The sequence below is a fragment of the Phyllopteryx taeniolatus genome, chromosome 23 (assembly GCF_024500385.1).
Source record: "Phyllopteryx taeniolatus isolate TA_2022b chromosome 23, UOR_Ptae_1.2, whole genome shotgun sequence".
NCBI classification, from domain to species: domain Eukaryota; kingdom Metazoa; phylum Chordata; class Actinopteri; order Syngnathiformes; family Syngnathidae; genus Phyllopteryx; species Phyllopteryx taeniolatus.
The window spans coordinates 3,059,560-3,084,504 of record NC_084524.1 but is presented as its reverse complement, the minus strand read 5'-3'; the positions used below and the strand labels follow the sequence as shown (position 1 = coordinate 3,084,504).

The 24,945-nt window shown below is 43.2% G+C and overlaps 1 protein-coding gene and 2 long non-coding RNA genes across 8 annotated transcripts in view; 2 read left to right on the top strand and 1 right to left on the bottom strand.

Annotated features, from left to right (window-relative positions):
* LOC133472900 (uncharacterized) overlaps positions 1 to 19,091 on the bottom strand; it is a 43,845-nt gene extending 24,754 nt beyond the window's left edge. For 2 of the 3 annotated variants that reach the window (XR_009786913.1, XR_009786914.1), the window contains exons 1-2: positions 18,951 to 19,091; positions 10,230 to 10,341 (exon numbers count right to left, since the gene is read on the bottom strand). This is a non-coding gene — a long non-coding RNA (uncharacterized LOC133472900). Of the gene's footprint in view, positions 1 to 7,527; positions 7,890 to 10,229; positions 10,342 to 18,950 lie in introns of those variants that run through there. The other variant, XR_009786912.1, reaches the window with a different exon arrangement.
* Positions 1 to 24,945, top strand: part of LOC133472897 (sex-determining region Y protein-like) — a 376,487-nt gene that overhangs the window by 20,977 nt on the left and 330,565 nt on the right. The window lies entirely within an intron of this gene.
* Positions 17,811 to 23,915, top strand: LOC133472901 (uncharacterized). Its single transcript, XR_009786915.1, has 3 exons — positions 17,811 to 18,752; positions 22,154 to 22,273; positions 23,150 to 23,915. It is a non-coding gene; the product is annotated as an uncharacterized LOC133472901 (long non-coding RNA).

Below are 24,945 nucleotides of genomic sequence, written 5' to 3'. Positions count from 1 at the left end.
TTTGATTAAGTTCACGTCGTTGCGGATATGCAGAGGGGGGGGGGGGGGGGGGGGGGGGGGGTGTTAGAAAGGATGCCGCGCAAGATCAAACAGTGTCTGCTCAAGGCAGCCGCTGTGAAATTGAATTGTTGGCCATTATCAACCTTGACCCCAAATACTACAGTTCCCCCGTGAACGCAGCAACTGGGAGGAAAATTCACTTTAGGGTGAGAAAAATAGAGCTGCCGGCTTGTGTCGACAGAGGATGAATCACTAACAAGGTCTCTAAGGAATTTTGTATATACTTCTATTTTGTTGTTGTAGTGAGCAGCATTAACAATCTAACAAAGAAAATGGCCATTCTGTTAAAGTGCCTCATTTTCTCTTCTCCCAGCAAAGTACTATTTAGGTAACTGCATCCTTTTGGGAGGAAAATTCCAAGGAGGATGAGAGGACGCGTTGCCCCCAATAGGAAGAAGTGTTCTGTTTGTCTTGCAGGTAACGGGCAGGTACTCTGGTACAACCCGCCATGCGTCCCTCCCCTTCGGCTATGTTCTTTGTGAACTTGACACGCGCCACTTTAGCAAAAGGGGTGGTGGGTACTGGCGTTTTACTAATTCATGGCCCGCACTTGCATATTAATGCAGCACCTTTTCGTGGCAAGCGAACATATGCACGAGGCTGCTTCGGGTTTTATTTTTAATAAACAAGAAGGTGGTGCAGGCAGTCAGGTGGAAGAGCAAAAGCTGGTGCATGATTTTTGGAGGGTGGGGGTGGGGGGGCGGGGTCGGGGGGCACGGTGCCACGACTTCAGCGCCGGCTGCTTTGACAGGAGACTTGCAGTAATTATAAGAAATGGCACGAAAAGACTCATTGCCTTTCAGAGATGGAGTGAGCAGTTACAACATTGCACACATCCTTCATATTATTCTCCTATTATATCGGCTTTATAGTCATTCCTTGACCACTGGTAATAATTTGGTGGACACATCACTGGTTAAGAATTGTTTTATGGCAGAGCTTTGAGATTAAGTTGGAAACCTTTAGGCTTCTTTGTGTGACTGATTTTAAAATTGCTCCCTCTAGTGGTACGCAAAAGAATCACTGCCCAAACACAGTTCAGTTGTATTTCACTTTTTTTTGTACAATCTATTCAAGTAGTTCAGTTTATTTAAAAAAAATAAATAAATATTTGGGAAATAAAAAAAAAAACCTGAGCAATCGTTTAAACCGCTTTATTCTCCTCTGTTTAAGTGCAGCGTTGACGTTCAAACTGTGCATAATGTTGCAGTGGCTGAAGATGTACAAAAACCTCTTTCTCCTTTATGATGAACACTTTTGTTTGTTCATGATGGAGTAAAAAGTTTCAGAACCACTGTTTTAGAAGATTAACCCGAGGCCCTTCAACACTCATTATTTCTCTCACTTGTCTCAGTCTTGGCTTGTAATTCCATTCCCCCCCCCCCCCCCCCCCCCCCCCCCCCCTCCCTGCTCACACACCCCTGCATACTATGTTGTGCTGTTCTCCTATCTCTATTTGTCAGTGTCAGTCACAACTTTGAAACCTGAAGCGCTGGGACACATCGATTACCACTGAATAAGGACCGGAGAATCATGTAAATGTAAAATGACGCTCGATAAATGGAATAATAAGTGTCCCCCGTGCTTAATGAGTGCGTTAACGTTGTCCTCTGCCTGTCTGCTTTAAGGATGCACAAGCGCAGTGAGTTTTCGCTGCCAAAGAGCTTTCACTGTCATTTCTCGACACCTCAAAAAGACAGTTGTTAAAGGGAGTGCGGGGTTATCACAATATCCCCCCTGAAAGCGGAACAAGCGCGGTAATGAAGACTGAGTCAATAGTTGAAGGACCCAGAGATAGGCAGCGTTATTAAATATGCAAATGAAGCTAATAAGGGTATCACGCTGGCATATTTCTTTGTTAACCCCGGTGATCATCCGTGACACTGTCAGGCATCTTGGTGAATTCAAACAAGCACGCCTTCATTTTTACATGCTACATTTAACATTTTCAATATGCAGCCACCACTTTTTGAAAAGTGAGCATCATAAGAGAATTGCAATTCTTAAAAAAAAAATAAAAAACAATAAAAAAAGAACAAGCCATTCTCACCATGCAGAAAATAAGTGCCAGTGTAATTATCCGTTCCCTCACTTGAACGTTTTCAGAAGCAGCGCAGAATCATCCCGCCAGTTTGGGGATTGTGACGCATTAATGATTTTTCATGCAAAAAATGTAGAAAATAGACTTGACTTTGCGTGGATTGAAAAGTGGGGAAACCAAGTATAATGCCGGGATAGCTACAATGTAGCCCATTTAAAAAATGTTTTTTTTTTAGCAATCTGAGAAAGTAAAAGGAGGGGTATAAGGGTTTATGAAAGTAACGGGAGAGGGGGTGGGGTGGGGGTAACAGCGATTACCCCAGCTGGCGCAGTCTGCTGGGAGCAGGTAATGTATTTGGGTCAGCACGTTGCATCATCAGCATTTCTCCCAAGCTGCCTGAGCAAAAATGGAGAAGGGGCCAAGCCGCTCGAGGAGGTGCATTAGTTTGCGCGTCTGCAGTCAACTAGTCGACAGCACTCGGCCCTCCTACAAAACAGTGCGGCGTGTTGCGTCGACGCTCGGCCACTTTCAGTGGAATGCAAGTGAAATAAGGCTTTCTGGTGCTGGTTGCTCATTGCTGGCTGGAATTAAAGTGAACGCTCGCTATTCATGGGCTTTCGGAACCAAGCCCTGACACGAAAATGGCAACCCCCCTAAAAATGTTTGTAATTATCTTTTATTAATTATATCTATTTTTTTCAGGCCAATTACAATGGTTGTCAATTATCCGTAGATTTTGGCTATTTGTGGTCCGGCCCGCTCCCTATCCCCCCCGCGAATAGCGGAGGTCAACTATATCGTTAACAGCTGTCTCTAGTTTGCAACTTCCTATTTATTGGCTTATCTCTTGGTCCTGTAAGGCTTATAAAATACATTTAATACCCAGCTACCTCTTTGACCGCCTCCGATTCTCGTGGAAAATAAAATATTTTTGGTTCCCAATTTAAATCTGTTACTGTATCGATGATTATGCAGGGCTTCTGCCGGAACTTTAATTGCATATTTTTGGCATCAGGGAATGGATGCAATTAACTCGATGTGGGTGGACTTCAATCACAAAGATGCACCGTCGTGAGAAAAAGGTTGTTGGGAGATAATTACGACTGCGTGATTATTCATTATGCTGTATTTGGTGTGCGAGTGTACAATATATTTGCTACCTTGTGTACAGTAAGCAGAATTTTTGATTTCATTATCAGATAGAAATTGTGCTGAAAACGGCATGTTTGGCTTGAAACGTGTTTAGTAGTCTGGATTATTATTTTTTTTTCTTTCCCTTTTATCTTCATCTCGCTGATTATGAAGCGGCAACACAATATGCTTACTTCAGCGGAATTTTAAGTCCAATAAATCGTTATCTGTTCACCAGAGGGCTCATGTCACGGTTTTCAATTTCAAACAAATTTATATTCGTGTAAATCGACAAATTTGGTGAAATGTAATGAAAAGAGGGCCTCCAGTGCAACATTTTATCCACTTTTATTAATGAAATCTTGTACATCATTTAGCAAGAAGTTGAACTGATGAAGCCGGCAGTCGACGGGGAGTACCCCAGCATCCTTTATCCATGGCGTAACCTCTTAACTCATCGCACATGTACAACTACACCATCACCTCTTACTCTCTTCCCATGCTCTATGCCGGGAGGCCCGTTTTCAGCCCGAGGCTCGACTGAATCCATCACCCTTCCCGTGTGGGATGAGGAATGGGCCGCCGCGCATCACCTGGATAGTCGAAGACGTCAAGGGTGCGACTCTCCCCATCGGCTGGGCTAAACGCTTGGGGGAGAACCGTTATGCGCAAATGCTTGGCGTGACCATAAATCTCCGCCTCGCTGACGAAACGGTCCCATCTAATCCAGCCATCGAGGAGATAACCAATAGCGTCCAAGTGGCGGTGTTGAAACCGTAAAAGCAGGCGTGCACACCAGAAGGGGCAGCATAATGTCCATTGAAATGAAGCAAGAAGTGTGACAGAAATGGTGTTTTTATTTATTTCTTTATTTTTTTACATTTTATTTAATTTTGTAATGACTGTATGTTTTCACAAAGTAAATTATAGAGTGCTATTTTTCCCTCATTAAAATACACTACAAATTTGTCAGCTCTTTTTGGGAAGACTGGAACCTATTAAGAGCATTTAAATGTTTAACTTATTGGATTTGGTTAGATACATATGTAATATGTAATCCTCTTAAATTGTGTTTAGTTTTCTAACAAATGCTAACTGGGAGTGGCAATAAACTCACACAAGTCCTTGGCATAGGTGCAACTGTATTTGACTTTACTAAAGAATGAATTCCAGAGGACACCGCACTGATTCCCACACATCTGCTAACACTAGACGTGTCAAAGTCCCATCAGGTACATCAGCGAGAAGTTAGAAGACCAAAAAAAGTAACTCTTGTGTTGCTCATCTTACTTGCACATTATGGTACCGAATTGGCCACATAATACCTGTCACAATGAAAAATGACCCGTTTTCTCCATCATCACGATCATTCTTCATTGTTCCACTGGGGCGCTCATCAGTCAGTAAACCAAAATGAATAATTGTTCTCAAAAAAAGAACCGCTACCACCTCATATTTAATCAACTGTGGCATTGATGAGGAGAAGCATTTAGCCACATCGTATGGAATGCAAATTAATGCTCAAAACACAATTTCCTGAAGTTAGGAAAGGGATTTGCTGATGTGCTGCGTGTGATGTCCTTGTCCCTTTTTACAAATAAAGTATATGTCTGTCCAGAGATTTCAGCCCACCAGCACTTACATCGTCGGGGGAAATTAATGCATGCCAAACAGATTAGATGTCACTCTGCTGAAAATGCAATTTTTCATCTTTACCCAACATCAGTCTCAAAGGGTGAGGGGGGGATTTTTAAATACCGAATATAAAGTGTGTTGGGTAGTGTGTCAGCAGAGTCTTTGGTAGACCAAGGAACAAAAACTACGGTTATTTTCCCAGTCGGGAGCTTGGCTGTCCTGGTTGCTAAAAGGGGGCGGCATTACGGTATGTTTGTCTCCTATAGCCTGGATGTGATTCACAGTATGGATTCTGTGTGCGTGTTGGCGGGGTGACAGGGGTTAGCATGCACTGTCCAGCCGGTTCTTTGGGGAGGCCGAAGAAATATGGCTCACCGCTGATAAGCCTCAATGTCACTTGGCTTCGACGGCTATTCGTCCCGGTGTCCTGGTTTGCTTTGCGGTAAGCTCCCTATGTCCCCATGCTGTACTCGTCCAGCAGCGCCGATTGATTGATTTTTTTATTTTTATTTTTATTTTTTATTGTATATGTTGCCGTAATCGAGGCCCTCTTGAGACTCTTCTTCTGTGGAACGATACAAACACCAGTTTTACCGCGTTTGGCATGTGATGACGCCATACAATTTCAATTTCTCTACTATGTAGAATTGGACCATGACTTTGAAAAAGTTTTCTTTTCTAACCTGTTTCACAGGCCTGGGATGACTCCGAGCCACGGCGGCTATCTTCTTGTTCTTTTCCTTTCGGCTTGTCCCTTTAGGGGTTGCCACAGCGCGTCACCCTTTTCCATGTAAGCCTATCTCCTGCATCCTCCTCTATGATTTTAGTTCATCACGGTCCTGGATCATCCCCCTTTCAACCGAATATAGTGGAATTAGGGGAACAAACAAGTTTAACACCTGTTTTGGAGACAGAACAAACATTCAACCCACTTTTGTGAACTCCTAATTGCCGCGACCACCGATGTGCAAGCCAGTGAGCGCATTAATCAGTGCCGAGACTACATCCATCTGTCGCATGGGCACAGGACCCACGAGCTGTTGGCACTGTCCCTGCCTGTGTTGTCTCCCATTACTTCTGCCCATTTTGACTCCGTTACCTTTCAGGGAAACTGCTGAGGGAGAGACTAAGTTGGAGGCTTGTTTAGCCGGCGGGGTCAGTGATTAAAAAGGGCTATTGACTCAGACGCGTTTGCCTGATGTGGAATCAATACTATGTCAACGTACAAGTTGATTTGAATTGATGATTAACTTCATCATCATACATGTCACCCGTTTTATTGGTAATGTGCTGTCAGATATGCATTCTCCATCAATATTACACCACAGGCTGATGTGAATAACCCTGCACATGCGTGTCATAGCCTTGATGTCGTTGGTATGAAACTTCGTCGTACGTGTAAATGTTCGATGCGGCGCGAGAAACCGATCATAATCATGAAACAAAATATTAAAAAATAAATAAATAATAAATAAAATAAAAAAGCAAAATGTTTGGAGGCTGTTAAAAATTAACCGAAAATTGTGTCAAAGGGTTGACGCAAAGCCAGTTGAAAGGCCAGAATCCACAATTAGCTCAGACTTATATGCTGTCTCTTCTCTTTCATAAATATTTTAACAACTTTTAACGTTTAAAATAGCTTTCTTGAAAAAAGATGGCATTTGCAAGCTCCCAAAAATTCTGGAGCAATGGGTACTTTGTTAACTTGAAATTTTTTGTTTCCCTTCTGTCAACTTAGCAGTTTTGCAGGTCAAGTGCAGGTATCTTGATGAAAGTGAATGTATTCTATGGGCCCCCAACATACCCCCCCCCCCCAAAACATTAGAAACAGACACTAGTTTCGTTAATTGACACACGATTCAGTGAATGTCATCATAACGCACAAAAAGGTCTCAATCACTCATGCCTGAAATTGAGCGGGATCCCTCCCTATATCGCGGTTCACTTTTTGTGAAGTGCTTTTAGGAATGTGCATGAGCCAGGAGGAAAGTGTGTAAAAGATAATGTCCAAAGTTTGGGAACACACTTTGGAAAAACTAACAATTATTAAAAGAAGCTAAAGTTCAATGCGCCTATTGCAAAGTACCACCGTTTTAAGTAAATGCTGTTTAATATAGCTTTCCACCGCTAGTTAGAATGAATTGTAATCTCTCTGCGGGTGGTTAGGATAGAGGGAGGATAGACACAGCAGCTGGTGCACTTTCAATTGTTTTATTTGAACTAAGGGTAACAAAATTCAGTAAACGCAAGCACATTCTTACATGACCTGCCGATAGCCTCAGCTGACGCCATCACTCAACACGCAGAGTGGCTAATGGTTTAGCCAGTTAACAGCCAGCCGACTTCCACACTCATTCACCATCACAGAGGCAAGTGTCGAACGAAAGGATAGCATGCTTATATTTTAGAATTATATGTATGAAGCTTTAAAATGGATGAAGGTATCCTAGACAGATGGACGAGGCAAAATTGCGAAGCTTCCTTTTTGCGTACAACATCATAACGCTCCCTCGAAAGTTAGTTAGAAAGTCAGCCCCAGACAACCAATTGACAAACAAATCAGGTCTATCATAACAGCACCAAAACGCCACAAGGACACGTGGCTTTAATTGAACAGGAAGTCAGCCATTTTGCTTTGAAGCAGCCATTTTGTACAGTTTGGGCTTGCGTGACAAACTTGTACGCGGGAATTTGTGAAAATGAGCCCCAATCGGAAGATGGCATCCTAGAAAGATGGGTGACGCATCAAACGTGTTGGCAGCGCAATGCTTCAAGGTTTTGCAATCATTTTGAGGGTGCAAATGCCCGTCCGTTGCTGCTTGCTACAGTATTGGTGTTTGCATTAGAATACATGGCTGTGCAAGACCAGGGAAATCGTGGTACAACATGTTTATATTGAGGATCACAATTGTATTAAATGTCCGTGTCCATCTTTCCTCTCGAAGCGGTCGCCACACAGTTCCATTGGGGTGAAATCCATCCAGAATGTTTTTTCAATAGTATTTTATGTGCCTTGCTGGAGCTGTAAAGGAGTTGTGGTTTTGATTAAACTCTGCTCAACTTAGGAAATCACTGAGCGCAAGCAGCATTTTTGCAAGCTATCCTCTCACATTATTCACAAGAACGGAAATATATTAATGCGCTCAGCAGTCAAGCAGCCCGGGACTTACATGTGGGAGACGATTAGCATAAAATCCACTCATTTCTGATGAAGAGCGCGTCGTGAAAGGCTAAGGGCTGTTGGAACACCTGAGCGGGTCTGTCGCTGCGCACGCCGGCACTTGGCTCGGCTTCTCAGCTCTTGGAATTTCTCCAAGACATGCGGACACGAGAATCAATAGTCATCCAATTACCTGATTCTGGAGTATGTAAAACTCATGCAAAGATGCCCAGTGGGGAAAGCAAAGATCAACTTTGCCTTGACATTGTTCTCTTCCCTGACATTCTGAATGTCACACATTTATTTATTTGGGCCATTATTTAATTAGCAAATGCTTATCATTGGCGTGCGGCACGCTACTGAGGGCTAACAACACCTCGGTGTTGTAAAATTAATTATACCACTTATGTAGACCCCGTGCATTTTGAAATAGCTGAACTATCCCCAAATAGCTCATTAATCATCAGACAGCCACTCCTGGGCTAGGTGAAGTGCTCTTGAATTTCAATACCCACCCTCGCTGGTGTAACCTTTCCCTCTCTTCGCCATCTCACTGGAGCGGCCGACGAGGTACAGGAGCGTCAGAGAGAATAATATTGTCGGCGGCGGTGTCTCGAGCACTTCTCTCTGAGTCATCTAATTATACACACCTACACGCTTTACCCAAACGCGGATACATGCGCACTGCTCGTCGGGTTTAGAGGCCAAGACGTGCTTGGGGATCCTGTGATTATTTAAAATAAATACATGCATTAAAAAAAAAAAAAAAAAAAGTGTCAGGGTTTACACAAACAACAAATTGTCAGCACCTTCTCACACAACCAATGCGCTGTACCTTTCGATCATCGCTGTCACGGCCGCCTCGTGGGAGGGGTGCGGACCTTCGGCTATAAAAACGACAAGTGCGATATAAAACGGACAGGCAGATGACAAACTTTCTCGGTCATTCGAAGACCCATTCTGCCAAGCGTGAATTCTTTGGCCCGTCCTTAAACTCAGTCAGTAGTTCGCTAACGTTAGCAAGATATCATCAAAATTTCAGGCATTGACTCTCAGTTTATGTGTAAATATGCTTTAAAATGGTCAGTTAACCATTCAATTGGGGTACATTGTTTCAGTTCAAAACAGTACAGGACGTGGCTTTGTTTGAGTGGCGTACATTTCATTTAAGAATACATGGAATAAATTAGGTTTTAAAATGAGGCAAAGTTAAGTGTAAAACAGTCATAATGTCATCATCAAACCCACATCTTGCTTGGCTCGCAGCGAGGAGCCTTTCGACTCTCAGATTTTGCAAATGCCGCACCTTTTAAAAAAGGAAACGACTTTTTGAGATATTCTGCAATTATTGAAGTTGTGTTATGAAATGTAATAATATCTCTATTTGACCTTTTTTGGTCTTCTCACTTTATGGAGAATGCAAAACTGCATTAATCAGGTGACCGTTCAGGCCTTTTCTAAATGATCCGAATATCTTAATATAAATTGAACTGTTGGCAAGATGAGAAGCGTCTAGAGACTCCAAATTCCGTCTAAATCGAATGTACCTCCACCACTCTTATCAGTAGAGTGGATAATTTGTAAGCAAGACCGCATATCAGTACTAAAGTATATTTTCCTTCATTACCCTGTATTAGCGTGGGGGCTTTCCAAAGTAAATTGGAATGGAGCCATCTGAGAAATATTCTCTAATTGGCTCTAAGGGTCTATGTGGTGGGCCCACTGGCTCCTGTATCCTTTCCCCGACTCTTTTCAAGTCCCAAACTACCGTCTCATCACATTTCCTGCAATTTCCTGACTTGCTGCAAGAAATAGGAACTGCTGCAACACCAAAGTCCACGGTAGGCGAACAGTCAGCCCTCATCAGCGTCCAGGAAAATCAAGGTGATCTCTTTTGACAGCTCAACCTTTAATTAACAACCAGAGATCAGAGACACTTGAAGTTAATAAAAAGTTGTCGGCTACATAACCACGACAGACTGCTGCCCGGTGTTTTCGACCTCCTGCTCCATATGCGGTTTTACAATCAATTGCCTTTTGAGATTTTGTTCCATCTAAAAGTGTTTTCGAAATAACGGCACCCAAAAGCTCAGGACAGCAGTCCAAGGCAGCCTGGTCAAAGTACACGCACTTTGTTCTATACGCCGTTTCGTTTCTCCAAGCGCTCGGCACATCCCCCTACCCTTGCCGCACTATTTTTACCTGCACTTAGTTACCGTCTCCGTGCATGTGACGTCAAGGAAGGGAGAGGAAGAGACGCAGTATCGATGTTCATCTGCAGTGTTTGTTGGCTTGAAACCTTTGCTGTCGTTACCTAAAGGCAGGAAGGAAAATGATAAATAATCATGAAATCCATAAACAAGCCACTGACTTCTGTGTGTTTAGTGAGTGCTTAGTAAAAAGATAAATAACATTTTTTTTTGTGTGTAATGTAATGATTGCATGTGGTTTTTTTGTCGTCACAAGTAGGGATGAACAATTTTAGGAAAAAAAATAAAATAATCCTAATTGCGAGTTTTCTAGGAGATATTGCCATTTCGATTCTATTCGCGATATTCTTCAAAGCAAGCTTCAGTGCAATATTCACTATGTACAGTAACATTCACAAACATGACGGAAAAATTACATAGCATCAAAACATTAAAAGCTATGACTCTAATAATGCAACCACACTAAAAAAGGCTGTATGAGGCAGTCATTTTTCACAGTTTTTAAATTGATGAGCAATAACTAATGCATCAGTTTGAGAACTGTTGCCCCTGTTGACGATCAAATTTCATCTCACAGGTTACTGTTTAGCCGTGCCAGCGAGCACATACAGGTTTTGGGTCAGTCGGGAGGGCTGCAAAAAAAAAACCAAAAATCCCTGCTGGTTTGGCGATCACAGGATGGCGTTGTCCGAAATCACAATTTCAATCAGGAAACGATTAATCGTTCGGCCCGAGTCACTAGTGCATTGCCCAGTGTGGAGTGTAACAACACCTGCTCTTTAAACAGCATGCGTGTCTTCACAGCGCTAATGCTCAACCTTGTCCAAGGTTAATCTGTCACTCTTGCTGCGTATTTGCATCCATCCTTATCTGCGGCCCACCACTCGAACCGACTCTCTATCTGGCCCAGCCACTGCTTAAACTTAATCGTCTTTGTCCATTATAGATGAGCCTCCAACCAGGCCAGACGCGCACGCCCTTCCCGTCCGTTGCTCGGGTGTCCTCTTTTCACGGAAAGCCACCTCCCTAACAATGCATACAAACCATTTCCTGACTTTCAAATTGATACTTTTGCTTAATATTCGACAAGACACGGACCTACTGTTGTTCGTGATTAATTCATGTTATACTCTGAGGGCAAGGGCTTCCCTTGCTTAGCAAAAATTTGCGATGTTCATCTCTGCCAGGAAGTGTCAGATGCTCAGGGCGTGTTGTCAAGACTGAATGTGCTGAACAAAGCAAATGCCGCAGGATCTCTTTTTAGATGCGTTGCTTGATCGTCTGGCCCACATTGAATGGAGAAAAAGATAATCATAGTTTGGGTTTGGAAAATATCTAAAAAAGTTTCTGACACAGCTTCCTATAGTAACGCTTTAAACCAGGGCTATCAAATACAAGGCCCACGGGCCAGATCTGGCCCGCAACATTGTTTTATATGGGTCTCAAAGGCAAAATGTGTGTGTGCTTTTATCCCTAAATACACTTGCTCTTTTCATTTTGGAAGAAAATCTGCACCAAAACTTCCATCAGATTTGAAATTTCTTTTTTTATTTTTTTTAATTTATTTGTTTAACCAAATCCCTCCTGAACATAACTCTGACAATAGTTGTGCACTCAAATATTTGCTTGCCACTATTTTCCAAGATTCCGATTTAGAAATTCAATTTGTTGGTAAAAATGCAAATAATCAAATGATGAGGATGTTGTCGAAAGGTAAAACCACATGAGATATATGGCTTTCACAATCGTAATGCCCCTCTGAGTGAAACCATTACTGCAATGTCACTTATTTGAAATGACATGTACTTAAAAATAAATGGTTTACAGATTGTTTGATTTTGGAAAAAAAATGACCTGCAAGCACGCTGTCGCGTGTGTGTTGCTGCTTCACAACGCAGAAAAATACGAAATACTTCTCTCGTTTTGGCCATTTTATAACATTTTTGACCCAGTGATGCACAGATGGACGCATTTTATTTTTTTAAATACATATACCGCAAACCACTGTCTTTATTTCAACATTTAATGTACCTTATATTAAGTAGCGAGCCGATCAACTAAGTTCCACACTGTCGCTATTGGCAGGGTCCACTAGAGACAGGCAGTTGTCCTTCAAATGCGCATTATCTCATGAAATGATGGATTATACTGTACTTTCAGCGCAGGTGTGAATGTGAGCAATTGAGCGTGCTGACATCGACTGCTTGGTGTCATCTCTTCTTCTCCGTCCACACTTCCTCGTTCCCCTGTGTCCAGAACAGTTGACATGACGGATTGAAAACCCCGCGCACTCTCGTCCTTGGCTGACCAAACCAGTGAACCGTGCCCACGCCAGTTAATCAATACCGTCTGCGGAGGAGACAGAGCCACATACGCGCGCTCTTAGTACGATGTATCACAGTCGCTAAGTCCGAAATGATCATGGTTATTGGTTTTATTGCTCAATAAAATACGTCGGGGGGGATATACACAAATATTAGGAAAATGTGCATGTGCAAATATGTAGGTTTTTAAATTGAACCTTTATTTATCCAGGTTGAGAACCGATTATCCTTTGTAATGATAACCTGGCAATTTTAGATGAAATACATTTAGAAAAATACCCCGAAGAACAATGGAAAAATAGCAAAAAAATTTCGACATTTTTAGATGATAAATACAGTATATTAGAACAAAATCTGGTGGATGAAATAATGAAAACATGCTACATAAAATACACACTTAAGACATAATACATAAAAAAAAAAATAATAATAATAATACAAACACATTCATCTAAAAATACAAAAATATTAGATGGAAATACAAAATACATAAATATTAGTCTTTGATTTTGTCTTCTTTCTTAGTTGGTTTGTCACACACTGAAACCGAGAAGCTTAAAATAAAAATTATATATCTGAGATGCTAAATATCGTAGTAACAATAGCTATAGTTTGAGCTGTAATTACTTGCTGTCTGAAATGTTATCACAGATTCATCCCTTGTCAGCTGCACATTGTGTTCATGGTTATGGGAGTAGTGTATGTGAAAATACGAATCTATTCTCGGTCTGGGTATGATACGAGTTTAGTGACGCTGCAGAGAAGGATGTGGATATGGAGAAAATAACCTAGTCTCAATATTACAATCAGCCGTGGCAAACCTGGGCACACGTCGTCCTGTATTTGTTCCCTCGCTAACGTCAGAATGAAACATAATGCAATCGAGGAATCCAATGTTGTTTGGCCAGGTTTCTTTACTTGTATTCAACTTTTTTCCCCTCAAGATGTGACATTAATGAGGGCCACCGTTCCCTCTATACATTATTTATTGTTGTTTTTATTTTTTTTAATATATGAAGCTGATGGAGGTTTCCAGCCCGGGGTCTATTTCCTCCACGCAGCTCTGGGCAAAAGATGGCCTTGTCCGTTCGGTCTGCATTGATTCTACCGGCTTGCCTGAATGTGATTAAGGGAAATTAAACTCAAGACTGCTGACACAAATCATGTCCAGAGGTAATCTAATGTCCAGATGAAGCGGAGAGAGGCAACCCGATGCGGAGGTGGCACTTTGTGAACCCGCGTGGGCTCAGGCAATTACCATTGTCGAAAGTGCAAAATCTCAAACGGAGGAAGTGCTTGCATGGCTCATCCCTCCCACCCTGGGAGACCAATGAGAGGAAGAAGCTGAGTTGCCATCGGTCTGGATATTGGAGATATCTGGACAACTGCCAAGTGAAGAATGATAATGTTCATATAATAATGTAGTTGAATACACGAATGTGACATGTTTTCATTCTCCGTGTTGTTTGGAAAGGGAAACTGGATTGTCCCTTAGGGCCTTGATGCTCTTTCATGTTTTTGTGAAATTCTGCTCCTGTGCTTAATGCACTTGGCAATTCCCAGCTCTCGATGGATGCTAAGACGTCTTCGTTTTTGCCGGATATGGACAATGCGTTGACCACGTGCTGGGGGTAATAATAAGGAATGTTTCGTGCAAGTTGGGCCCAAACGATCCATCAATTACAATTGGACTGTAATTGCTGGGGTAGGAATACATTCAAATTGCGCGAGCCCCCGACTGAGCACGTCTGCTTGACTATTTATCAGACGCTCGAGTGTTTATGCCGCAGTCCACGAGAACGCAGCAGTGATTCCCGCAATTTGGTGAGCATATGTCTTTATGCGTAATCTTTGCCAATTAGCTAATTGCGCCTGGATTTCAAGTCTTTTCCCTGCTCGCTGCTTTGTTGCGTTCAATGTGAAAATAGCGGAGGAGTAATCGTTTTCTGCAAGCGTTGCAGGGCTAAAGCGTCAGGCGGATAAATACACGGGTTGACCAAATGGGACGCTTTTGCCGTCTTTGTCCTCTGCGCTCGCCGCCAGCGGCCGTTTCCATTTGTGCGGGTCGCCACTGAATGACTCCAGGTTTCATCGGGCACTCTGTGATGTCTACGGGGATGAGGCCATCAGGGCTGATTTGACACCGGGCGGTGACAGACCGAGTTCTCTCTGACACCCACTGACATGACTCCCATTCACAGCAGCTGGCCGAATGACACTAATCTGATTCTAGTCTATGGGGCCTGGTTTTTTTTCTCCACCAAAAGAGGAAATGACCAGCAGGGCAGCATTCTTGCCTGACTTGCAGGTATTGCAGAGGAAACTCATGTATATTTTACCTCTTTGCTCCCCGGGCTCACCAAAGCCAACAATATCTACCTCCAATTTGAATCAATCGAGGTGAAATCTGAGGCTTTTTCCAAATCTATCAACTGCAGTGGTGGCGTCGGATACGAATGAATGAATTCATTTCCGAAACCAGCGAAGGCAAATTGAGAACAGTTTTTCCAGATCAGAGCCGTCATTTGGCACATTCTTGCGAGCGCCGCATGCCATTCAAGTCGCGTCACGGTAAGCAGCATGTTTGCAAACACTTGTGAACAATTCCTCCAAAAAAGTTGTTTGATGCCACCCCCAGTTGAAGTTTACTGTCAAACTGAACATAAAACTATGAGAATTACAAGTTTTGCATTTAAAACAAACGTGCAGCTTTGCCTTTCGTCTGCTAGCTTCATGCTAACAATAATGGAAAAACATGTAACCCTTTAAACAACTATTTGTACAAAAACAGTGCAGCAACACATTTAGACATTCCGTATAACAGTACTCACAGTCATGCATTCTTTATCCTCTGCAAGGAGCTAGGCCGAGTGAGGTCTCTACTTTACAGACATCCACTCTGTACAGTATAGACTTTACAGTACTGCATATCAGTCTTCCCTTCTTATACTGCCCTCAGGTGGCAGCATCACAATGTGCATCGAATTATTATTATTATTAATCTGTATCGTGTGCTTTATATTTGTTGGAATTTGTGGGTATATTTGTTTCTCACCTGTGTGAGAGATTTACGAAGGTCATTTGTCTGCTGAACGAGCTCCCAATGAGTCTGCAAGGTTTCTGTCATTTTTGCTTTGAAGATTTTTCCTCTTTGTGGTGCGCCCCGAGGGGGGGGGGCCATCTTCTCAAAGGAACTTGGCCTCCGTCCATGTAGCTTTGAGGCACGCAAGGTGAAGATGAATCGAGTCGGATCCCTTCATTTTGAGACGAAACACAGGTCCTGAATTGGATATCATCTCTTTTCCCCTAATTAGTCTTGCATTGCTTTATAAACTGTTATAAGATGCGCGAGAAACTGTAATTAGAGAGCGGTTATTACGGGCCAGGGACACATGGGCAAGGAGCATACTGGGCCATGTAATGATTGCATGTGGTTTGTTCACTTTGTTTACTTAGCGCCACGTTTTACACGGCAAATGTTTAGGCTGCAGCTTTTTTTTTAACATATTAATTAGCTTTTGAGTGTCAAATTATGCAGTGCTCATGCGCCACCAAAGCAAACAAAAGCCGGTGTGCATTTAAAAAAAAAAAGACAAATAAATACAAAGCAGCAACTTCTGTCAGACTTTTTTTTTCTCCCAGTGGAGTCATTTATCACACTGCCAAGGTAGCGCGCTCGCGGTTCTGATACACAGTGGAGACTGCCAATGATTATCACTTTGACTCCCGACCCCCTCCCCAGGGTCATGACGTAAAGGAGTGTTTTGTCAGATTCACAAACGGAACACAGACCGGATCTGCAGGCAGCCAACGAGAGTCCCATTCGAACGTACGAAACCAGGCAGGTGGAATTCTGCTTGGGTGGGCAAACGTTCGACAGCATAGACACAGGGCGTAATGGACTTTTATTATTACAGGGGGCCTCGGATTAGGGCAGGGCTCCGTTCCTATGGTGACGATAGCTATTAAATAAATGGTAAATTAAAAAAAAATAGGTACTGTGGTCAGTGTACCTTGTGCCCTTTGAAGATGTGCCAGCCCCCAAAACACCAACACATTTTTGTAACGTGCTTTTAAAAAAAATAATAACACAGTGTATTTTTATGGAATGTAAAGAATGAAACTGACTCAGTCACACATTCACTCACTCATCATGATAAACATGACCGTCACAACTAAGCTGCGGTAATGTCGTTTTCCCCTGAATGTGGTGTTGTTTCGTTTGGGTTCAAATATCCATTGTTTTCCATTATCCATTGTTGTTTCATGACTGCAGCATGGTTACACAATAAGTACAGTAATTCTATTTTGTTTATTGTTAGTGTATTTCAACTGTGAGGGGCAATAAACAGCTTGAAACAAGCACACCTGGCCTCTTTTTTTTTTGGAGCTGCCAAACTGCTGCTCGTTGTGAAGTTCGCTGCCACCATCAAGTGGTCGTAATTGAAATCATTACCGCAAGGCAAAAAAAAAATAAAAATAAAAAAATCAATGGAATTCTATATTCTTTGTTGTCGAGGTTGTTGTTGTTGTTGTTTTTATGATTAGTCTATTCATGGCATTGGGTCCCTGCAGCCTCCACCGGGTGGCCAGTTGTCGGGGCGCCTCGGTGGGGCCTGATCCCGCCCCTCGATTGATCGGGTGCGGCCGCAGCAATTACAGGACACTTCTGTCCGTCTTTGTGCATGTAAAACGGTGTCAATTTACTTGCATGTATCCGCAGGCACACACCCCTAGGACTCCTTTCCCGGGTGTGTGGTCACGCACTTACTGCGACGAATAACTCATGAATATGCAAATCGCTTGTGTATCCCCTCACTTATACTCTCGTCCTGTCGACTTTTATAATTCACATAATTAATGCACTTCAGTTATACAGTCGGGTTCACGACCTTTGTCCTGCATGCTTCTTCTCCTGCCCCCGTCCTGCTCTATCTTGTCCTGTCCTTCCCTCACAGGGTGTAGCACAACCGCCCCATGCAACACTCATATTTAATGTTTCATTGTTGCAGAGAATATAATGATTTACTTCTCTCACCCTGTTTACAATTAGTGCTTTGTCTTTTGTCTTTGTTTCGCTCTCCCCTCTGGAAACTTTGTTCTGTTCGAATGATCCAGTCTGATTCTCAATAAACCTCAATTATAATACCACAGCGGAAGCTTAAAAACTCCACTGTGACACAGTAAAACTGTTCCGGCATGAAAGGGATACAGATTTTCCATTCTGCTTGACCGAACAGGACAAAAAAAAAGTCGAACCGTCGTAAGCCGAATGATGATTTCCTGGGAGCTTGCACTTCTTGACAGGTGCACCGAACCCACCGTCGGACTATTTCAGCGGCTCCGCCAGCACGACAGAACATCAACTCAGCCAAGGCATGGCGTATCAAAAACTGCCACACACACACACACACACACACACACAGCCATTTGCCTTGCCCTGACTGCACACAATTCTGTGGAGAAAAGTGCATGATTGTACACAATCAAATAAAGACGTTGACGATGTGCTTCAGGTTTTGCGCCTCGTATACATTCTCCGTGTGACAGCCAAAGAGAGCGAGACATATGTACACTCGGTGCTCTCTCTCACTGCATTTCCATCCTCTCAGTGCTGCATAAGCACTCATGCTGGCGCCTGCAGTTTTTTCATCAGCCAAAAGAGGACAGTGTGGAACATGTCATCTCCGGGGAGAGAATAGAAACTTTCAGCTGTGCAATGCCCTTGGTGTGCGACTCTAAAATAAGTGTTTACACTTTATCCGTTTTTCCTCATTGCGGTCGTCACATCAGCCCTTACCATTGAACAACACAATTTCAGCCTTTCTAGCCAGTCTGCGTTTGCCGGTTTGCCGGCGTGTCATCCGCCCTGCGTATTAAGCGCAGGGTAAAATGGCTCGGAGGAAGCGGTGACCAGGGGACGCGAGGAGATGCGGGAGGGAGGAAGAAGTTGATCGCGAAAGACAAAGTGCGAGGGGAGAGAAGGCGATGTGGGAGTCTGCAGGAAGCGGAACGGACAGCCTCGTGAAGCTCAGCGGAAGAGGCAGCAGCCAGGGGAGAGACGCCGCGAACCGCGGACGTGAAGCGTTCTGACACACGGGTAGCGGAGCGAACAGGGCCGACACAACGGCGGGAGGCGGCGGGCGCTGCGAGGCATCACGACGTACAGTAGGGAGCTACCGCCAATGCAGGTTAGCAGCCGCAGGCTCTGCAGGGGGAATGCGTTCACTGAGCTGAATGGAGCCCTCTTGACACCCATCTCGCCTCTCACCATCTGTCTAGGCCGTTGACGTTGTTCTTTATTCTAATCGCAAAAAAAAAAAAAAAAAAAAAAAAAACTTCCAGGCAAGTCCTGCGTCAGAGCCTTCACGAGTTCACGGGCAGCTCACCTGCAGTCGCAGATTGAAGTGTTCTGCTTGGAACACGTGCCCCTGTTGATGTGAGTCCTCACCACTAGAAAATGGATGCTGTTAAAATAGCCATCCCCGTACAATCACGGTTGAGAAATCCAACATATAGAGAAACCCGTGTTTTGGAAGCATTTAGGGCACTTGAAAGACACTTAAAACAATACACATTGAAACTCCGATTGAGAGAGAAAGAAAGCAAGTACACTTGAAAAAAATAAATAAAAAGTGTGTGTTTGGGGTTGGCTGGAACGGATTAGCTCCTGGAACAAATGGTGCCATTGTACTTTCTTGCTGCGTTGTGTACAAACATCCATCCAGCTGCATGCCTTTAATTATCTCTGGGTTAAAGCAGCTCTTTTTTTCTCTCCATTTATCCCTCACAGGATGATGAGTATTAAAACTTAGGTCACAGCAAGACAAATAAAATTGCGCTCTGAAAGCAACTGAGTCAAGAAGATTACGATTTCTTGATTCCTGGGGGGGGGGGAATCTGGGGGAACGACGACGATCCGAGTGGTGCATTCACCTCCTTGCAACTCCAAAGTCTTTTTTTTTCTCCCCATTTTCTTTTTGCTCCCACACCGAACCAACTAATCTGTACGTACATTCTTGCGGAAAACGGCTTCAGTGAACATCCGTACACGCATGATGTGACAAACATACATGACAAGTAAATTGGTTGCCTGCCAGCGGCCTCAAGTTGGAGATTAGCGCTGATTTGGCTCGACTCTGAATGCGGCTGGTGTTCTTGGCGGGCAAGTCATGTGTTCATAATGCCACACATCGTGCTGCTACCGCTGCACTTTCAAAGGCTAATCAAGCAACTAAAGACATCTTTTACGAGCGCTACTGTCGCTATGGCAACACCAACCCCACAGCCCGTGTCGATGGCCCTCTGTGTCCTCTGAGAAATCAATGTTTCTGTAATGTGACATTCCTACGCAGCCCCACACCATGCGCCCCCGTAGTCTGACTTGCGTTATTGACTTGTGGTCCCCATTCGTTTCTGGGTGTGTCAGCTGATTATTCACTTTAGACATACCGTTGTACTGGACACCAAACTGAACAAATACAGGGTGAACCTGGACTGGAGATGGGAAAATGGTGAAATTGGCATCTCTCTGTGCTATTGCCCCATAAAATGTGGCACAAAGTTCATTTGAGAGTGCGCTGTGGCTGGCCACTGTGGGTTGAGGATTAAGATGACTAATGACCAACAAAACAAATATGTGTGTTTGAATTTGATTGGCTAATCCTGAACACCATCCGCAGCTGTAATAGGATGTGCACACTTATGCCACTAGATTTCAGTTGCCTTCGATAAAATATATTTTTTGGAGTGAGTTGTAGAGGTTATAGGTCACTGACAAATTATGGGTGTAGACTTTTTGTATCCATTAACAATCTAATATCAATGGCAGAGGTCTTTGTCAACCCACATTGTCAAACTCAACTTCTGCACTTTAACCAGCTGTAAAAGCATTTAATTTCCCCAAATCCCTTCTTAACATGAATTGAATGTTAGTTGTACACTAAAATGTTTGCGTGCATCTCTTTTCACTGACTGATTTCAAAATTCACTTTGTTTTTAAAACTCATTCACTGCTAGCCTTCCCAGTTAACATTGATATTTGACTTCTAAAGCCGTCAATGGCAGTGAATGTGTTGAAAATAAAGTGTATATATAATACCAATTAAATGCAGGGACAACTGTGTATATGTAATAATATGATGAGGTGATTTATCGGCTTTTTAGTCATAGCAGCCCAAAGATGTCACCCGTGACAAGCTCGCGAGCACCAAACACCGATTCCGACTGCTAGAATCTGGCTGAAATGAGATGTTTACGTTAAATGGCCTTTTGCCGACACCTGCAGTGTTCAGTATTGATTCACAGAATGGGATTTTGTACATTTGAGGAGAAGTGTAGGCTTTCCACTCTGCCAAACATCTACCGCCACATAAAGCAGCAGCTGGAGGGAAGAGTGAATAAAGAAATTCAGCCATCACTTTGAGGTCACAAGTCAGGCTGGAGAGATTTGATTTCTTTGTAGTCCTCGTATTCATCCGAAAAATTCTGTAGTGCTATGCGTTTTGTGTTCAGACTTGAGTTTGCCTTGATATCTGAAGGTTTGGTTTTTAACAAGGCAATGAAACTAAAATGGAAAATTCACAATAGCAGGCAATAAACGGCTTCCAAATTTTCATTGCGGCTGCATTATAGGAGAGCTATTATGACACAATTTCATATTACTTTGTGAAAGAGTTCCAGAGCACAATAGATGAGTGGCATTTAGTGTGAATGGATAGACTTTTTTTTTTTCATATCTTCAAATAAAACGGCCACATTTAATTTCAAAGTTTCAGAGCTGCACAGAGTCGTGAACTCGAATATTATTGCGCTTTAGCGAGCACATCTTTGCTTTCAACTTAATAAGCACCCAGTGGTGAATTGTAAATGTTAACTTGATAAGCTTCTCCCGAATAACACTCGTCAAAGCCCTCCGCCAGGCATCTGTTTGGCAATTAGAAAGCCGAGGCTCGAAAAAGGCACCAGGCAGCAGAACGTCTCGGGTGAAACGAGTCTGACGGCGTTTCCGGTTATGCAAGTTGCTTTGGAAATGTGAAGTCACCCGTTTTGCTGGCCTGCGGGGTTCCATGCGAGCGCCCCCCTCTGCTTCGTTCGACGTGAGCTGAACTCTTGCACTCGGGGCGAGTGACACCATTATGCCGCGATAGCGCCACCTCGGCGCCTCGCCCCTTTCATTTCAGCCACCTTCGTTTCTTGGCGGGACGAGGAGGCGTCAAAAAACGGCTACTAGGATCCATTTCAATGTTTAATTAGACTCCTTTTGTACACCTAACAGACATATATTCAGACTAACTTTATCCTTTCACAATTTTTAATTAACAGCCGCCTCTGGGTTTTTGTCACATCAAAAAGAACACAGTGTGTTGTGAGCGCGAATGTGTTTGACGCTCTGTCCCCTTTCTGAGCAAAGGTGCCAAGGCGTGCAGATTGTCATGTAAAGTAGGCTGGTGTCAGATGAATGTCAGGAAAGTTCGCTCTGTGCACACTCTCAGTCAGGCTGGAAATTTGCCAAATTGCCCAAAGTTTGGATTCAAATTATATATATATATTTTTTTTTAAATACTTTTTCTGCTTGGTTTCATTTTGTTAGAAATGTGGATTATACCACCAACGAAACAGAAGCTCATCTGTAAGCCTCGAGTCTTCAGCTTCAAGCAAGTCCCAGTTACCGGTCGGGTCCCGCTACATTTCGAGCAAGTCGAGCAACGTCGTAAGTCGGGTCGTACAAATTTATACAGTGCCGTGTTGCGAGCTTCGTGGCTTAGTGTCAGATTTACACATTTCTGGGTTGAACAGAATCGCGTATTTACCATTAAATTACCAGGCAGACATAAAAAAGTGCTTTAATGTATTATTTAAAATGCTACCCATTGTGCAAAAAAAAAATAATTTTAGGCCTGTACCGAAATACTCTAACTTTTGACGCGATGTCATTATAATGACCGTTCAACAAAAGAATAACAAAAATCCACTTAATCATTTGAATTTTGCATGATTTTCCTGTCCGATCTCATTTTAGGTATATATATATATATATATATATATATATATATATATATATATAAAAAGTTGTATTGTCTTACCTTCACTTGTAGATGAAGTCTATGCGCCTCTCTCTAAAAATCTCACCTTCCTTTAAAAGTCCTCCTTGAGTCTGTCAGTTGAAATACAAATTATTGCCAGCGAAGAAAGTCTTGTACTCTGAATAAATGTTTTGCATCGCTTCAATGGCGATCTTTCCACAGACACTTTCGAAGCTTGCACAGTGAAGTGAAACGTGCACAGTTCCGGTGCACTTTCGCAAAATTCGATCAGCTGTAGCCTAAGCCATTTATTTTTAAGGGTAATGTTGTCAGATGACTTGGAAATGATATTTTTGTTTTAGGGTTATACCGTAGTTAGTTCATCAGTTTTAACCGAGCAATTCCTAAGCGCTAAAATGGGCGACTTGACTGACTGAAACCGCTGCACGAGGACCGATTTCACGTCACGCACAAGCTTTTGTTCCCTCCGTTCATTATCATTATGGCAACGCAAAGGTGGCTGAAAATACTTTTTATTTTTTTTGTATTTTTATTTTTTGCAGGCGTAGTTCCTGGCAGAAGGAGCGTACTAATGTGTGACATTGTCTTCTTTTCACACACGGAGACAGCTGCTGTGAAATAAAAATGGCGAGAAACCATTTCTTCCCCGAGAAGAAAGACGCCACGGAAGCCAAAGCTGTTGCGTTCGTGACAGAAATGAAAGCGGTCTATCTCATATGCGGCTTAGACAACAGTTGTAACCAACAATACAGTTTGAATTATCATTTTTGAACCCATACCACTAAAAACCGCATGGCATACAAAGGAAAAATATTGAAAGTAAATCTCGACCTGATGTTTTGTTTTTAAAAAATCTCAGTTTCCCACCTACTGGGCAAGCAGCTGAATTTTCTTCTTGGAAACTAAAAGTTAAAATGCACTGTTCCAAATGATGATGCACAAGTTTTAAAGAACTGAAAATAAAATGAAAAGTTGACTGTTGAATTTGCAGCATGAGGTCATATTTACCCAAATCAAAAGCCACTTTCGATTACAAAAAAAAAAAAAAACGTCTTAACGGGTCAATGACATTTTGACATATTTGAAAGCGGCTTCACAATTCTTAAATCCATGAAACTTTTCTCGAGAGTTTCTACTTGAATTTCTTTTGTGAAATTGTGCATTGTCAGAAGTTATTTGGATGCGTTTTCAGTTTGGACTAAAACACTTTAGTCATTGAGGTCCTCTTGAATCCAGGCAACAAACAAGTCCGAGCTGTGCCCAGCAGTATTGTTCCGGCCTTGGGGTCCGGGCTTGCTTATTGTCGATGCCAGCCGTGCCACGCACGAGGGGATATGATGCATTTGTGTGCGGTCCAAACGAATCGGTATCCTTTTGTATAGAGCGGGCCTGCTTGATGCTCCGGCGTGTCTGTTCCATCAGCGCTAAGCTGACTGCGGCTCCGTTTTATTCCCCCCTCTTTGTTTTGCGGTCGTCAAAAGCTTTGTGCCAGATCGGCTTAGCGTAACGACGACGCGGGCAGTTCTGTAGCACCGCAAACCCGCCTAAAGAGTTTCAAAATGCCCCCATCTGCATTGCAGCGCCGCCACTGTACGACTTGTCAAATTCTCTACCGCCTCTCTTCCCGCCGTCAACGGCGCAAACCTTTCAATTCCCGTCGCTGTGTGTGTGACACTCATGCCATGTGAAGGCTTTGGCTGCATTGGGGCTCCGAGCGTGCGTGCTGCGGGGAGGGGAGGTTGCGTTACTGCGCTGTACGCTCCCGGCGTTCACCCTTGTTAGCCTTTACCAGTTAGACAGTGCCCTGACGAAACATGACAGGACAAGCTTTCATCGCTTTCATGCCGTTGCAAACGCGTTAGAATGCCAGCAACGTTTGCCGCTTTGTAGCTCGTGAAGGGAACGAGAAGTTTTTAAATACCCATGCGTAAATGCTGCTGTTAGACTGAATGATAGCGCATGCCCCATTTATATTGCCCCACAATAACGATGATGATAATAATAGCTCAAAATTATATAGCCCCTTCCCAAAGACGCTTAACAACAACTCACGGGGGAGCGTGAGACATGCGACTACAAAAGCAAAGCTTGAAGAAATCATCGCTGGAGACTTCCCATTGGCTCTTATCTCAATCAGATAAAGCAAGAGTGACATAGGAATGTTGGCGCGCGCACAAGTAAACATCCAGATCCCGATCCTTTAAAAGTCAAGGCTGATAGCGTTCGACTCTAAAGGTGTGGCGGAAAGCTCATGGGATGCACTGTCGCATGATAAATATCGTAAGTTGAACCACGGGCTAACAGGCCTCCCGGCGGCAGATGAAAGGCGGGATGAACG